This window comes from Vulpes lagopus, chromosome 11, assembly GCF_018345385.1.
Source record: "Vulpes lagopus strain Blue_001 chromosome 11, ASM1834538v1, whole genome shotgun sequence".
Taxonomy (NCBI): Eukaryota; Metazoa; Chordata; class Mammalia; order Carnivora; family Canidae; genus Vulpes; species Vulpes lagopus.
The window spans coordinates 90288542-90304013 of record NC_054834.1 but is presented as its reverse complement, the minus strand read 5'-3'; the positions used below and the strand labels follow the sequence as shown (position 1 = coordinate 90304013).

General features: G+C 44.6%; 1 protein-coding gene across 2 annotated transcripts in view; it reads left to right on the top strand.

Annotated features, from left to right (window-relative positions):
- Nucleotides 1-665: 665 nt before the first annotated feature.
- GALNT3 (polypeptide N-acetylgalactosaminyltransferase 3) overlaps nt 666-15472 on the top strand; it is a 43150-nt gene continuing 28343 nt past the window's right edge. Inside the window, exon 1 of one of the 2 annotated variants that reach the window (XM_041723671.1) lies at nt 666-878. The gene's annotated coding sequence lies outside the window, so the exon portion shown is untranslated. Of the gene's footprint in view, nt 879-909; nt 1203-15472 lie in introns of those variants that run through there. The other variant, XM_041723672.1, reaches the window with a different exon arrangement.

Here is a 15472-nt window from a genome sequence, read left to right as displayed (position 1 = left end):
ATGTGTCAAAATGCAGGAGGAAGACCACAGCTACACTTTACAGAAAAACCTGCCACCGTGTCATCAAGCCTACTACTAAAACGTTCTCGGCTACTTTTCTATTTATATTCCTGTGTACACTGAAGATCCGGCCAAAATAGTGAACGAGTTTACAGGAAGGGCATTTTTCTTAAGTCCTGCTTTTGGGGGTGTCCGTGTTTCTCCCAACGGCGGCAGGAAGGCTGAGACAAAGTTGCAACTATCATGGGGCATGGGGGGGGGGGGGGGGGGGGAGAAATGCTGTTTTTAAAAACAAGTTCTGTGCTTAGGAACAGTGGCAAGACCCCTGTGTCGCCCCCCGGCCCCCAGTCACCTCCCCGCAGACGCTGGGCTTTGCGGCCCACCCGCAGCAGGGGAAGGCCCCTTCCGCAGGCGAGCGCGTGTGCAAAATGCGGGGCTCCCCGGGGCTCCAGGGCTCGGCGCAGCGCCGCGGGCTCCCCGGAGGGGGCGGCGCCGCCTTCGGACGTGAGGCGCCCCCGGCGGAGCGGGCGCTCGCACCGGCGGAAACCACCGAGTCAAGTGATGAAATCAGGGCCGGGCCCGGGGAGGAAGCGCGGCCAACGGCGCGGGGCGTGACCGGCGGGCGCCCCCCCCCCCCCCGAGGGAGCGCGCCGCCCCGACATGAGCGGCCCCTCGGCGGCCCCGGGCGCCCCGGGCTCCGGGCGGACCGCACGGGCGGGCCGGGGAGCGTGAGCCGGAGCTCGCCTCGGCCGCCGGCGGCCAGTGCCCCCGCCCCGGGGAGGCCGCGAGGCGTGCGCCCGGCAGGCGGCGGTGGCGGCCGCGCTCCCCCCGGACGGCTTCCGCGCCGCGCGCCGGGCGGCCTCACCTGGGGCGCTCAGGTAGGGCAGCGGCGGGCGGGGCGGGCGGCTGGCGCGCAGGCGCGGGACGGGGCCCTCGGCCCTGCCGACGTCGCCGCGGGGAGCTCACCTGGGAGACCCGCCGAGGAAGCGCAGCCTCGCCTCGGCCTCTCCCGGCAGCGCGGGCGGCCCAGCGGGAAGGCGGCGGCGGCGGCGGCGGCGGCGGAGCGGGACGAGCGGCGACCGTAGGACGGGACCCGGCCCGGGGGCGCGGCCGCCCACCTGCACCTGGCGCCCGGCCCGCGCCCGCGCCCGCGCCCCCGCCCCGCCGGCCGCTGCCTCCCGCCGGCCGAGCGCTGCCGCCAGGTGAGCGGGCGGGGGCCCGGCGGGCCCGGGGCGGCGTCGGGGCGGCGGCGGGGCGGCCGCGGAGGCCGGTTGGAGGGGGCTCGAGAGCGGGGTTTCGGTTGCCCCTGCGCCGAGCCCGGGGCAGGTGGCGCTCCGGGGGGTCGAGCCCTGGCTCCCGGGAGGGGCCGGGGTCCAAGCCCTGGTGGCCCGCAGCTGGCCCCTGGAGAGTGGGGGCTGGGGGGGCTGAGGGGGGTTGGGGGGCTGGAGGGCTGGGAGGGCGTGGGAGGGCGTGGGGGGCTGGGGGGGCGTGGGGGGCTGGGGGACTGGGGAACTGGGGGGTGTGGGGGACTGGAGGGCTGGGGGACTGGGGGGCTGGAGGTTGGGGGTACTGGGGGGCGTGGGGGACTGGGGGCTGGAGGGCCGGGGAGCTGGGGGGCTGGGCGACTGGGGGGGCGTGGGGGGCTGGGGGGCTGGGGGGCCGTGGGGGGCTGGGGGGCTGGAGGGCCGGGGAGCTGGGGGGCTGGGGGACTGGGGGGGGCGTGGGAGGCTGGGGGGCCTGAGGGCTGGGGAGCTGGGGAACTGGAGGTTGGGGGACTGGGGGCTGGAGGTTGGGGGGCTAGGGGACTGGGGGCGTGGGGGACTGGAGGGCTGGGGGACTGGGGGGGCGTGGGAGGCTGGGGGGCCTGAGGGCTGGGGAGCTGGGGAACTGGAGGTTGGGGGACTGGGGGCTGGAGGTTGGGGGGCTAGGGGACTGGGGGCGTGGGGGACTGGAGGGCTGGGGGACTGGGGGGGCGTGGGAGCTGGGGGACTGGAGGTTGGGGGGGCTGGGCGACTGGGGGCGTGGGGGACTGGGGGGCTGGGGAGCTGGAGGTTGGGGGGGCTAGGGGACTGAGGTGGCTGGGGGACTGGGGGACTGAGGTGGCTGGGCGACTGGGGGGTGTGGGGGACTGGGGGGGCTGGGCCAGGCGCCGGACGGCCGCGCTTCCTCGGGGGCCAGCAGGTGGCCGGGCTGCTCCCGCCTGGTGCCGGGGGGTGGTGGGGTGGGGCGCGGGCGGGGGCGCCAGGCCCGCGACGGGAAAGGGCAGGGCTTTGCCAGGCAACTTTCCCATCCGGACCCCAGACAGTCCTGGGCTGGAAGCCGCCCGCCGCCGAGCCCTTTACATGGTTTCCGAGTGGTTTGGAAAGCGCCCTGCGGTCGGGCGCGGACCTCCCCGCTCGGTCTCTCCCCCTTCCCCCCTCCCCCCTCCCCGCTCCCTCCCTCCCCCCCTCCCCCCCTCCCCCCTCCCTCCCCCCCCCCCCCCGCCTCACTTTTCCGGGTGCCTCCCCCGGCCGGGGCAGCGCCCGCTCCGGGTCCGACCGCGGCCGCAGCCCCCGCTCTCCCGCCGCGCCGCCTCGGCCGGGACCTGTTGGCTTGGGGACCGGGAGTCGCGGGCTGCGTGGCCCTCGCACAGGACTCCAAGGTCCAGAGAAAGTTTGTTTCGGGGCCCTGCCGCGGCGGAGCCTGCGTGTGCCAGGCCCAGGTTCCTTCCCTGCCCAATCAGGCTTTTCTGAAGCTCAAGACTTGAGGGTGAACCGGTGCTTACCTTCCCCTTCGGGTTCCCTCTCCGTGACGCCTCACAGACACTTGGCTTCAGACTGGTCGGAAGCTGTTGCTGTTTTTAGAGCCCCACAGAGTTAACGATTCTTCTGATTTTTAGAAAGTGTTATTAAGCCAGCATAATGTGCTATGAAAGTTATACAATGAAGACAATTAAATTCAAAAATGCATTGTTAAAAAATCAGAAAGTTGCTGCATTTTCTGGTTGTGAGAAACGCCGTTGCTCCTTGGCTGTATACATTTTCTTCTGAGTCTGTGGCCAAAAGACACGAGGTTTAAGTCATACCCTACAATTAGAATTCTTTAAGTTTAACTTTTACTTTTAATATCTGAAGTCTATCGTACATGTTAAGCATTCTGAACAGTTTATTTGTACCAAGCATCTTTCTTTTTATATTGCTTTAACTACAGCATTTTTGCAGAGGTTTCTAATAATAAATGGCAGTTCCAGTGTCTGCATTTGCTTGCTTCTATCTTGGCTGGTTTTTAAAAATATATTTTAAATTGCACTCTTAACAAAATGCCTTGGCAATTCCTATAGTTCATTGTTGTTGTTTTTATTAAATTTTACATTTAAATTCAATTTATTTAACATATGTTGTATTATTTAGTTTCAGAGATAGAGGTCAGTGATTCATCAGTTGTATATACCATCCAGTGCTTATTCCATCAAGTGTTCTCCTTAATGCCCATCACACGTTACCCCATCCCCCCACCCACTAGCAATCCTCAATTTATTTCCCATAGTTAGGAGTCTTTTATGGTTTGCCTCTCTCTCTCTCATATTTTATTTTATTTTTTTTTTAAGACTTTATTTATTCATGAGAGACACAGAGAGAAAGAGAGAGGCAGAGACACAGAGGAAGAAGCAGGCTCCATACAAGGAGCCGGATGTGGGACCCGATCCCAGATCCCGGGACCATACCCTGAGCCAAAGGCAGATGCTCAAACGCTAAGCACCCAGGCGTCCCTCTCTGTCTTTTAGTTAGTTTTTTTAACGTGCAGTTAAAGGTAAAAAGTCAACCACACAAACAGGATATAATTGTGATATTTTCAAGCAGTGGTTTCTGCTTTTGTCCAAACGCCCTGGCTGGCCCTCCTAATCTTATCTCCATACAGAGAAAGAACATATGTTAAATACTATTTTAAAAATTAGATGTAGATGTTTGCACCTCAAATCTAGAGTATTAAACTTTGTTGATTATTGAGCCAGATATTAGACTACCTTTACTCTTAAAGGAGAAATGTAACATGTTTGCATTAGCTAGAGTAACAGTGTGCCTCAGTTAAACTATTTGTAAAATGAAAAAAAAAAAAAAAACTTTCCTAGATTAAGGTAATGAGGCCTTAAATCAAGAATCGTCTCTTACCCTAGCATTATCAGGATTTCTTTCTCACTTTGGATATTCAGTCAGTCCATACAGTTTGTGATTAAACCAAAGCTGAGAGAGGTATTCTAACTTCAGTTCACCCAGCAAGTTAGTGGTAGACATGGCATTTTTATTTCCAGAGACTTGACTCAAGGCTCATGTTATCTCACCACCCTTAATCCCACTTATAAGATGTTTATCTTTTTGTCTTTCATACAGTGTGTAAGACCTTTGTGAGTACAAAATAGTCTGTTGTTCTTTGTCCAGCTCTGATTTGCCCTAATTTCTATTTGTCCAGATGATGCCTGACTCCAGGGAGAATGAGTGAGAATGTCATTCTTCTCTTATTGTAGATCACATGTGTATTGAAGATGCCATGTGGATTGAGATGTTTAATCCATTCCTGGTATTTCAGAGCCACAGTTAGTTTTTTGAGTCAACACGGACAATATAATTTAGTCTTCTGATCTTTTATTGTATTGGCCTAAAATATATTTTATGAGGCAGCAGCCCAGGGTCATTCCTCCATTGGCAACACTCTAGATTTTTGGCTGGAGAGCACATTTCTTCAACATTAGTATTTTTAAAACTTCTCTTTGGACTGCAGTCTTCAATAAGAAATATATTCTAACCTTCAATGCAGTACACTCTGTGTGTGTGTGTTTATATATATATGAAACAAGGCTCACAAAACAATATTTAACCTCACAATGTGGATTTTCTATATTATTTAAAAAATACTGGTCTCGTGACACTGGATTGATTTTTCTATGACCACAAATGGGCTGGAACCTACAATGCAAATAATGGCATCCTATTGAATTTGCATTTTGAAGGCTGATTTTTCTATTGGTGTGCTGTGTTATACACACACACACACACACACACACATTTGAAAGAAAGAAAAGCTGTACATTTTTAAAAATATATAATTATATTGTAATCCTCATTAAACGTTTCTTGGGGGGCTTGAGACTCTAGGAGTTGGTGTTAGACTAAATTTATCAAACATAGGAATGTACAGTGAAACCTCACTGTACATTATTGTATATTAAATGAATCTTTCAGTATAGTGTAGTATGTTTTGGGGACAGGAAAAACTGGAAGGGTTTCTCTGAAGGGATATTGATGGTAACAATTGTCAAGTTTGTAAGAGAAAAATAATTCTGTTCAGCTCTATTCTAAATTCTAAATTTTATGGCATATTAATAGTGCTAGATGGAGTGTTAAAAAAAACTATTAGAGTAAACATCCAGTTTATTCTTGGTTTGTAGTCTGTTAATTTTTGTTTGTTTACTATGAAACAGTTATAAGAGACAAACTCTAGGAATCAGACCCCTAACCCCTAAAATGACTAGATTGGGAGATTGAGAGATTGGATTAGGTTCCTAAGTGACCTGTAGGGATACAGGCTTGGAAACTCTGATAGGATGACTAAACTTTCCGTAGAAGCTTTTAATTTTAACTCCTGATAGAAGGAATTTTCCTCCAAAAGAAAAGTAGTACATTAAATATTTTGGAAGTGATCTATGCCGAAATCATCTTCAGAACATATTCAGTTCTCTGGTTCATAAAGTGTCGAAAAATGTGTTTGTTATGACAGATCTTTTATGGTTAGAAAATCTGATTGAGAAGGACATATTTTCAGTCACTTAATTATGCATCTAGTTAATATCAGAATAATTCATTTTATATAATTTGGGTGATTTTAACACAATTAATGTACTGCTAACAGCAACATTGAATTCAAATCAATGCCAGTAATGGCAAAAGACCGAAATGCATTAATTTATGTGGTAAAGCACAGACAAGTGGGACTCTAAATTCTAGGTCATTAGTGGCTATTGACAGATGAAGTTTCCTTGAGTCATTCTCTGAGTTGGGCTCATATTTTTGACACTAAATAGAGAATATTTCCCTGAGTATACATTTTCCCTGTAATTGTTTTAGTTTCAAACTGTCCCAACTAGTTCGTTCATCTATACCATTGCCCGGTGGACATTTTTAAGAGGTCATAATTATCTGAGATTATACACGAGTAAATAAGAACCTTCACCCCGTCAAAGACAAAAACAACCTGTTTTACTTCCTATACTTTATTTATAGGTATTACTACATTTAACATTTCTTATCCACAATCCCCAACCACCCCCCCTCCAAAATCTCTGAAAACCAAAATGTTTTTGGTAACTCATTTGTCAGTAAAACTTGAACTCAACTTTCTACAATACCTAAATGCATTGTCAGCTATTTATCATCTATTCCACTTGGTGGGATGTGTCTTGCTGCAGATATATATACTATGATATTTGATTACATGGTACTGTTCCAGGCACAGCTGGGGGCATACTCTTTTATTGGGTATGCAAACCATATCTCCTTCCTAATTTCCAAAAATACTCTGAATTTTGCTTTATTCTATTTTTCAAAATATTCTGAATTTTAAAACATTTTGGTTCCAGGTATTTTGGAGAAAGGGTTATGGATCTGCATCACTATTCAGGGGTCATGGCAGAAATCCAGAGGTGGTTTTTTACTCTCTTAACCTCCACAACTTTTAGATGACTGAATCTGTTAATATCTTCTGCCCTTCCCCCCCTCTCAAATTCTCCTACTTCTGTTCTAGTTCAGGATCTCATGAACTCCTAACTGGGGTGCCATAGCCACCTGCTACCTGATATCTCACCAGATGGTGTTAAGCTCAAATCCATCCTCAGCAGAACCCCTCAGCTAAAAATATAAACTTGTATTTCTCTCTACTATGCTTAAGTCTTTTAATAACTTCACGTAGTTCAGGATAGAACCCATGGTCCTTAAAATGGTACCACAGAAACTGGCCCTTGCTTAATTATGGTTTTACTCTGTAAACCAAAATTTTATGTTCCAACAACAGATTTCATTGTTTTCTCCTATGTGCTTTTGTTACTTTCCACTGCTGAGATACCTTACTTTTTATCTGTATCTCTAGAACTCTTCTGGTTCTTAAGACTCAGTTGCGATCTTACCTCACTTAGGAAACTGCATACCTCCCCCCACCCCAACCCACACACACCTCCACATACACCTGAGCTGGGGGGCGACATCCTATGCATACTTCTATCATGAACTTTACATATATATAGTCTGCTTTTGTGCTTGTGTATACACACATCACTTTTAGATATTTACAAAGCATGGAATATTTCTCTTTCCTCTAAGCCTATTGTGGAGAAAAAATATTGGGGTGAAAATGGCACGGGGAGACACTGGGCAGTCAGTATAGTCTTTTTTTTTTAATGGGCAGCAACCACAGAAATTGAGGAATTAGGAAACTTGTTTCATGTACTTAATTAGTCTGTTTAATTTAGATTGCTGTTATCTCCATCTTATTCTTTTGAATTCTGTTATTTTTGTGCCTTCTGGTTTTGTTCCAAGATCTGAGTTTTACCATTTATTACTGGAGTTAACTTTGTGAGTGAAATCTTAGCTTCTGTTTATAAATGTTTTACAACTGAGTATATTGCTATTGGTGAGGAGTTAAGGGGGACAGCTTTTACTTAAATAATATAATCAGACTAGACCAAAAAAAAAAAAAAAAGGCATCTGTCAGTTTTACCTCTTAACATAAATATTTTTCAGATCCATCTACTTTTCTCCATTCCTGTCACTACCATCATCTCTTGCCTGGATTTTTGCGAATGCCTCCCTCCTGATTATCTGAATACTTCTTGGTTAGTTCCCTATGCTGTACCCAGAGGGATTTTATTTTCAAAACATTCAAAACTACTTAAAGCCCTTTGTTGCCTTAGGATAAGGCAAGCTGCTTGACTCAGCCTAAAGGCCTGGCACCACCATTTAGCTCCTGTGTAGTGCACACACTGCATGTCATGTTCCTCCTGCCTCTGTCTTTTCAAGTGTCATCATCCCTGCCTGGAACGCTCTTCCCTCCTCCTTTGGCCTATCTAGCCAAAGCTCACCCTTCAGATTCCAGTTTGAGCTCCCCCTTTCCAGCACTAAGTAGAATATTTCACCAGTCTTCCCCTGCACCCCCACCCCCCACCCCAACCCCCCACCCCAACTATGGATTACAGTGAAGACTGTAGTCTCAAGAAATTAAGTCCCACTTAATACCTGGGAGTATCAACTTTGTGAGATTCCTCACAGAAGGAGCATATTTTAATATGTGGCTTATATTTTAAAAATTAGATCTTAGTGATTAATACCTTTATATTTTTATCAAGGAACAGAAGTTAATATTTAGAAGTTATCCTCACACCGATTGATACATTGATGGAGGCAAGTAGTGTGATATCTTGTGAGTTTGATAATTCTGAGTCAGATGGATAGGGGTAAGGATGAAAGAACACCTGGTACTAAATACCTGATGGCAGAGTGGGTCCTTTTGGGGAACAGTTAATAGTTCAGTTTTCTGAACTGAAAGGTTTCTGATGCAAATTATTATTTTCTTTCTTTTTTTTAATAATAAATTTATTTTTTATTGGTGTTCAATTTGCCAACATACAGAATAACACCCATTGCTCATCCCGTCAAGTGCCCCCCTCAGTGCCTGCCACCCAGTTGCTGGTGGACCTCCTCCCCTTCCACCACCCCTAGTTCGTTTCCCACCCCCCACTCTCCTCCCCTTCTACCACCCCTAGTTCGTTTCCCAGAGTTAGGAGTCTTTATGTTCTGTCTCCCTTTCTGATATTTCCCACACATTTCTTCTCCCTTCCCTTATATTCCCTTTCACTATTATTTATATTCCCCAAATGAATGAGAACATATAATGTTTGTCCTTCTCCGATTGACTTCACTCAGCATAATACCCTCCAGTTCCATCCACGTTGAAGCAAATGGTGGGTATTTGTCATTTCTAATGGCTGAGGAATATTCCATTAAAATTATTATTTTCTTTGTGTTACTTGAGCTTTTTGACCATGACCTTTGTTTTTTCAGATTTGACCCATCTTTTTGAACTGGTTAAGACTTGCTGCTTTTCAAGGGTCATCAATCTCCTTATACCCTTTGCCCTCTATCATTACCTCTTTTAGCATTCATGGCCTCATAACCTGCTTTTTAGCTCTAGGTCCTCCTCTGCAGATAATCTAGAACAGAGCACTCATTAGCTGGTCTTTTTCAACATGTCAAAAACTCATCTTTGCACACTTAACAATTTAGCAAAGTTCCCAGCCTCCTCATCGATTCATTTGCTGAATTCAGCTCAGATCTCTTCCCAAGTCTCCACACCCCTTCTACTCAATCTCTCACCTGGATTACTTTAATAGTCTTTTAATCCCCTTCAGTCTTCTTTTTGGCTGCCGACCCCCACCCCACCCCACCAACTGCCCCCAAATCCATATTCAGCACAGCTTCAAGAATAACCATTTTAAATTTCAGATGTGGGATTAGGTCATCACCTTAAAATCTCTCAGGGCCTCTCCCCTTTGCCTAAAGTAAGTACAAATCCCACAGAATTAGGTACCCCTCCCTTCCTTCCCTACATGGAGCTTTGCATTCAGCATTCTCATGGGTCTCAATGTGTGGTAATTGTCTATGAATGGTCTTGACGTTGGCTTTTAAGAAGAATTAAAGTTTAGTCTGACCCTGGTTTATTTCCAACTGAAATGTATTAATAAGACTTTTTCATGCTTTACCCATGAGGGGTGTGTAATGCAGGAATTTCAGATGGTGACTAGATAAGTGGAGGGATAGTCTGTATTTCAAAATAGGTGTAAATATAGTCTAATCTTAAGACAGACATTGCTTTTATGCCTAATTTTTTTTTTTTTAATAATGTGGATTTGTGAACTATTTGATTCTTTTACATCTGGGAAGTGGAAGCTAATGGAGACTGGTTAAGTACAAGGAAATAACGTAAATGCTCAGCCTGAAGCTTTTTTGGATTTCTAGACCAGGGCTTGGCAAACAACAGCCCTTGGCCCAAATTCTATCCCTGACCTGTTTTTGTAAACAAAATTTTATTGGAATTAGCTTTGCCCATTTGTTTGTGTATTGTGTATGATTGCTTTTGCACAACAAAAAGAGAATTGAGTAGTTGCACAACTACTCCTACGGTCCACAAAATAAAACTTATTTATTATTTAGCGACTTATAGAAAGTTTGCTGACACTTTTAAAGATGGGAATGGAAGCTGAGATGTGGAGAATGATTACCTCGTAAATTGTAGATAAGCCTGTAGAAATGCAAAGTGATAGCAATGGAGCAGCAAGCAGTCTTTTTTTTTCAAAGATTTTATTTATTTATTCATGAGAGACAGAGAGAGAGAGAGAGAGAAGAGAGAGGCAGAGACACAGGCAGAGGGAGAAGCAGGCTCCATGCAGGGAACCTGACGTGGGACTCGATCCCAGGTCTCCAGGATCACGCCCTGGGCTGAAGGCAGCGCTAAACCGCTGAGCCACCCGGGCTACCCAGCAGCAAGCAGTCTTACTCATTTGTTTCCACATTCCCCTATCCCTAATAGTCTGAGGCTTCAAGAGAGAGAATGAGTGGATGGAAATTGTTTATTACTTGTGAGTTTTGGGACTCCTTCATGAAAGGAATGTTCACTGAACTTATTGTGTGCAACCTATATGCCCATCCTCCAGTTATGTTCCACGACACAGCCCCAGTACACTCTCCCTTTACTAAGATTTTGAGAAAAAAGCCTCACTAATGTGAGGCTTCCCTGGTTTCAAGATTGGCTCCCTAGTTTCAGTGGAGATGATGGGATGCTACAGTAGCAGAAGACAAGGGGCAACATTTAACCACCAAAGACCAAGTAGGGATATATACAATAATGGAAATCAGGGACATAGATGTAATCAGAAGGCATTGATTTTCAAACGGGATGAATGAAATAGATGAGCAGTACCACAGTATCACTTTGTGTATGTACCAGAAAAAAACCCACTAGGCCTGGTGGCAAAAACATTGGCTTTAGTTGCCACAGTTGAGCATCATTACCTCTTACCCAGTTTCCAAATGTAAGTCAATTCACAGGCCCAGAGACCTTTGATTGAAGTTGAGGCCTAGTCGTGAGAAGGCTACACAAATCTTCCTCAGAAGCCTTCCCCAGAAGGACATGTAGCCATATATTAGAGAGGCTATGCTTTGGGGAAAATACTCAGACCTTTCCTACTAGTTCCTAGGGAGCCAGAATACACTTTGTGGCCCTTTATTCATAATGGGGAATTATAGTAATTAGATAATAGATGGAATCTTAGCTCGCCTGACTCACAGGGGGCCCACATGTCAGCAGGTCTACGCTGTGCTTATTTCCCTATTTCCTTAATGTATGATTGGAGTCAACATTCTGGATGACTAGCAGAATCCCTATATTGGTTTTCTAAGTCATAGATTCAGGACCATCGTGATAGGAAAGCTAAGTGGAAGAACTTAGAACTTTTCCTCCTTCTAAGAGAGTAAATCAGAAATAATGCTATATCCCCAAGGGAGTTGTTGAGATCAGTGCCACCATCACAGATTTGAAATAAGACTTGAGGTACCTATTACATCTCATTTAACTCACTTATTTGGCCTGTGCAGAAGTTGGATGAATCTTAGAGAATGAATGGACTATTACGAACTTAATCATTGGATGATTCCAAATGTGCTTACCGAACCAGATGTGGTATCTTTACTTGATATAATCAACACAGCCTCTGGCATTTAGTATGTAGCTATTGACTTGGTTAATTGCTTTTTCTCCATACCAATTTACAAGGACCACCAAAGGCAATTTGCTTTTATCTAGCATGGCCCAGAGCCAGGTCAGTTCTCCTGTCCTAGAAATCTTAATTATCCCAACATCCACAAAATATCACATTGGTTTACTATGTTGATAATATTATGTTGACTGTATCTGATGAGCAGAAAGTAGCAAGTGCTTTAGATGTTTTAGTGAAGGAGTTGCGAACCAGAGGGTAATGAGAATCACAAAAATTCGGGAGGGCTTCAGTAACATATCTGGGCATTCAGTTGTCACTCTACTTAATGTACTTTTTTTTTTTTTTGAGGCAATATTTTCTTTCTTTTTTTTAAACTAAATATTACATTGAAGTTGTTAGATATGAAGTTTACTAGTCTTTAAGTAATAGAATATTAGGTGGGATTGTGACAGAATTTGATAAGTAATTAACATGGTCACAGTAATGGATACAATGGCTGTTGGTACTCTGCATCTCATTTTGAGGTTTCTTCTTTACTTACAAGTAGGATACTTGCATCTTGTTAGGTGGAATATGGAGTTGTTGCTATTGTACAGGAGTTCAAATGTGTGAGAAATGTGCAGATGGAAACTGAGTAGCTGAAAAGGTAGACAGTGCTGCTTATCAATTTATTGTCTCTCAGTTCCAAATTTATTCTCTTCTGCTCTGCAATAATGGAGGGAAACTGGAAGGACACTGAAAGCAGAAGGTGCTTCCTTTCCTGGTTCCAGGGTGGCTTTCTGGTTAGGCTCTTTCTGGGCATAGTTGTCTTCTACTTTTCAACCTCTACATAGTTTTCCCTAGTGTCAGGTAACTGCACAGCACATCTTTTTCTAGAGCTGCCACTACCCTGTACTTTCTTCAGAGCTTGACTTGGGCAGTAGTGTTGACCTGGAGTCATAGACATCATGGACCAGTTCCCTAGCCTTGGTCACTGCTCCTTGCACTCTGTTTAGCTTCATACATGTGCTGCACACTGGGGGCCCCCCAAAACTGGGTTTCTAGGTAACTTGCCCAAATTTTAACACAGGCACCAGTCTGCCACCATATCAACCCAGGCTATACATAAAAGTTCACTAGACTCCTGCAGAGGACAAGCTTCTTAGCTCCAGGTGCCATCAGCAGCCAGCAGTTATCTTCAGCACCTAGCAAGTTCCAGTGTTTGACATTTATCTCTGAGTGGCTTCTTCTGGGACTCCAGAGGGCAGATTTTTTGGCAGGTCTCACTAGTGATACACTTGTGTCACTTTTGCACCATCAGGGGTCTGACACTGTGCTCTCTCCATAGAGATCTCTGGATCTCAGCACTGATGAGGGGAGGGTTCTTCCTTGGGCCCCCATCTCAGCCTTGTGGGTAGTGGTCACCCCTTATATCTACTACTATATTATTTAGAATTCTCTTTTACCCTCACTAACAAATTCCTTGTTACTCCAATCCTCTCTTAATAATAGATTAAACTTTTCTTTTTCAAATCACTATGTAGTTTCTGTCTCTTTACTAATCTAAGAGTCATCAACTATGTTTACAAGGTAAACAGACAGACAAATCTTTTAAAATTTGGTACTTCTGCCCAGGGGAAGTAATAGTTAAGTGGGTAATCTGTGGTACTACTCAAATTACTCCTCAAAATTCCTCTACTGTCTATATGCCCTAAATAATCAGTATAGACTTTCACAGCTGCAGATTTCTTCACAGTAGCAGGAGACGTATGTGAGCTCCCCTTCTCCACCATCCTACACTCCCCACAAAGGATAGTGTAGTTCCATAATTACTTGTTTGCTCCAAACTATAAAGATAGAATTGGCTGGTCCACAAATCAAGATCCTGTCTATAACCTTTCACCTTCAAAGATAATATTGTTAATGGAGATGCTTATTTGACCAAGTTTAGCTGAGAATTTGGATGCTTGACCACACACCCTTTTCTGTATTAAAACCTGTGCCTCTGAGTTGTTGGAGGTCAACTCTGGCTTTTTGTCATATAACCGGCAGACACACTTTTCTTCAGAAAGTAATCCTGCTCTATGACAGTTGCATGCAGTTAGTTGTCCGCTGGTGGCATTTTCCAGCCAGCCAGCCAGCACAATACTTTGTCTTTAGCTGAGATCTTTGGAGTATGTCTGCCTTCTCCTGTGAGGCAGCATGTAGCCATCTCCATGCGGTTTGCTTTGCATCAATGTTTGTCACCTGTCATATATCCACAAGTTACTTCCTGCTCAGAAGAATTGCTGGTGAGGATGTAGACACGGACTTAAGCATAATCAAAACTAACAAACCGCAATAGCAATTCACCATGACATTTGATTTTACCAAAGAATACAAGCAGAAATGACTTCCTGCCACTCCTCCCTTCCCTAACCAGCAGATGAGGGCATTTAATAGAATTTCTGCCCAAGCACATAAAGTTTATTATTAGGACAAGTTTTTTTTTTTTTTATTCTTGTTTTGTTTTAAAAATTTGATTAGGAAATCTAGATGATAATGTGTGGCAATGATCCAATATACATTAATTTTGCAATATTGTACTTTTCTTAATTTGCAATATATGCTACATTTTTGCTAATCTTTAGATTTTTGTGATTAACCCTTTATAGCATGCTTTAATTCATGCTATAATAAGCAAGTTTCATATACCAATTAGGCTTTGTGCCAGTTAAAATCACCTGGAACTAGATCCTGAATCCCTGAGGATGTAAAATTTTATTGTCACAAATATAGGAATAAGAAATGGAAAGAACTACTTTCCTCTTTTTTATTAAATGTTATTTTCACGTGCAGTTATGAAATGTTCTGCTTTTCACTACTTTTCTACTTTGGAGGATTGCTTCAGTTGGAATTTTTAAGTTAAACTAATAACTAAAGTTTTTGCAGTGTGTCTTTTTTACCTGGAAGGGACAAACAGACACTAAAAATGGATCTTGATCTTTTCCCATTTGAATCTGCATTTAAACAACATCCTCAGGTGATTCATTGTCACACTAGAGTTTGAGAAACCATAATCCACATAAGTGGAAGCCACAGCTTTGTGGTTAGGTTATTTTAATTTGTGGTATTTCACTTCTTTCTGTTCCTATAGAAATATATTTTTGCCCCAATAATAATCCATTGATTTTAACCCAGTCTCAGATTGCTAGACTCATGCATATGGTTTTAGCCTTTTAAAATATCATTTTGTGGATATTTTTATTTATTATTAATACACTTTTGTAATATCTACATATAAAGTAGCATATACATTGATATTTTTTAAGATCAGAGGGCTTCTGAATTTGAATTTTTTTCTAATTTTAGAAATTTAGAATTTAGAAGGTCTTTGAATTTAATTTTTTTCTAGTTTTAAAAAAGATTTCATGGTATTCCTATCTCCTATGAGTCTGATGTTCTATCATTAGGAAGTGACCATTTTAGATAGGTGTATTTAAAGCTTTAGAAAGAGTTCAGTAAGAACAAGACCGTCATCTGCTAATCATTCTATATCTTGAATTTGCTGTTGGGCTGATTTATTGTTTTTTCATCTCTGAAACTTCTGAGTTTAATTGGAAGTTGATTCTAGAAGAAATTTGTTTTGTTTCATTGGCTGTTTTCACATAGGTCTTCAAATTTGGTAAGTAGTGAGGTCTAGGAACATGATGTTATTCC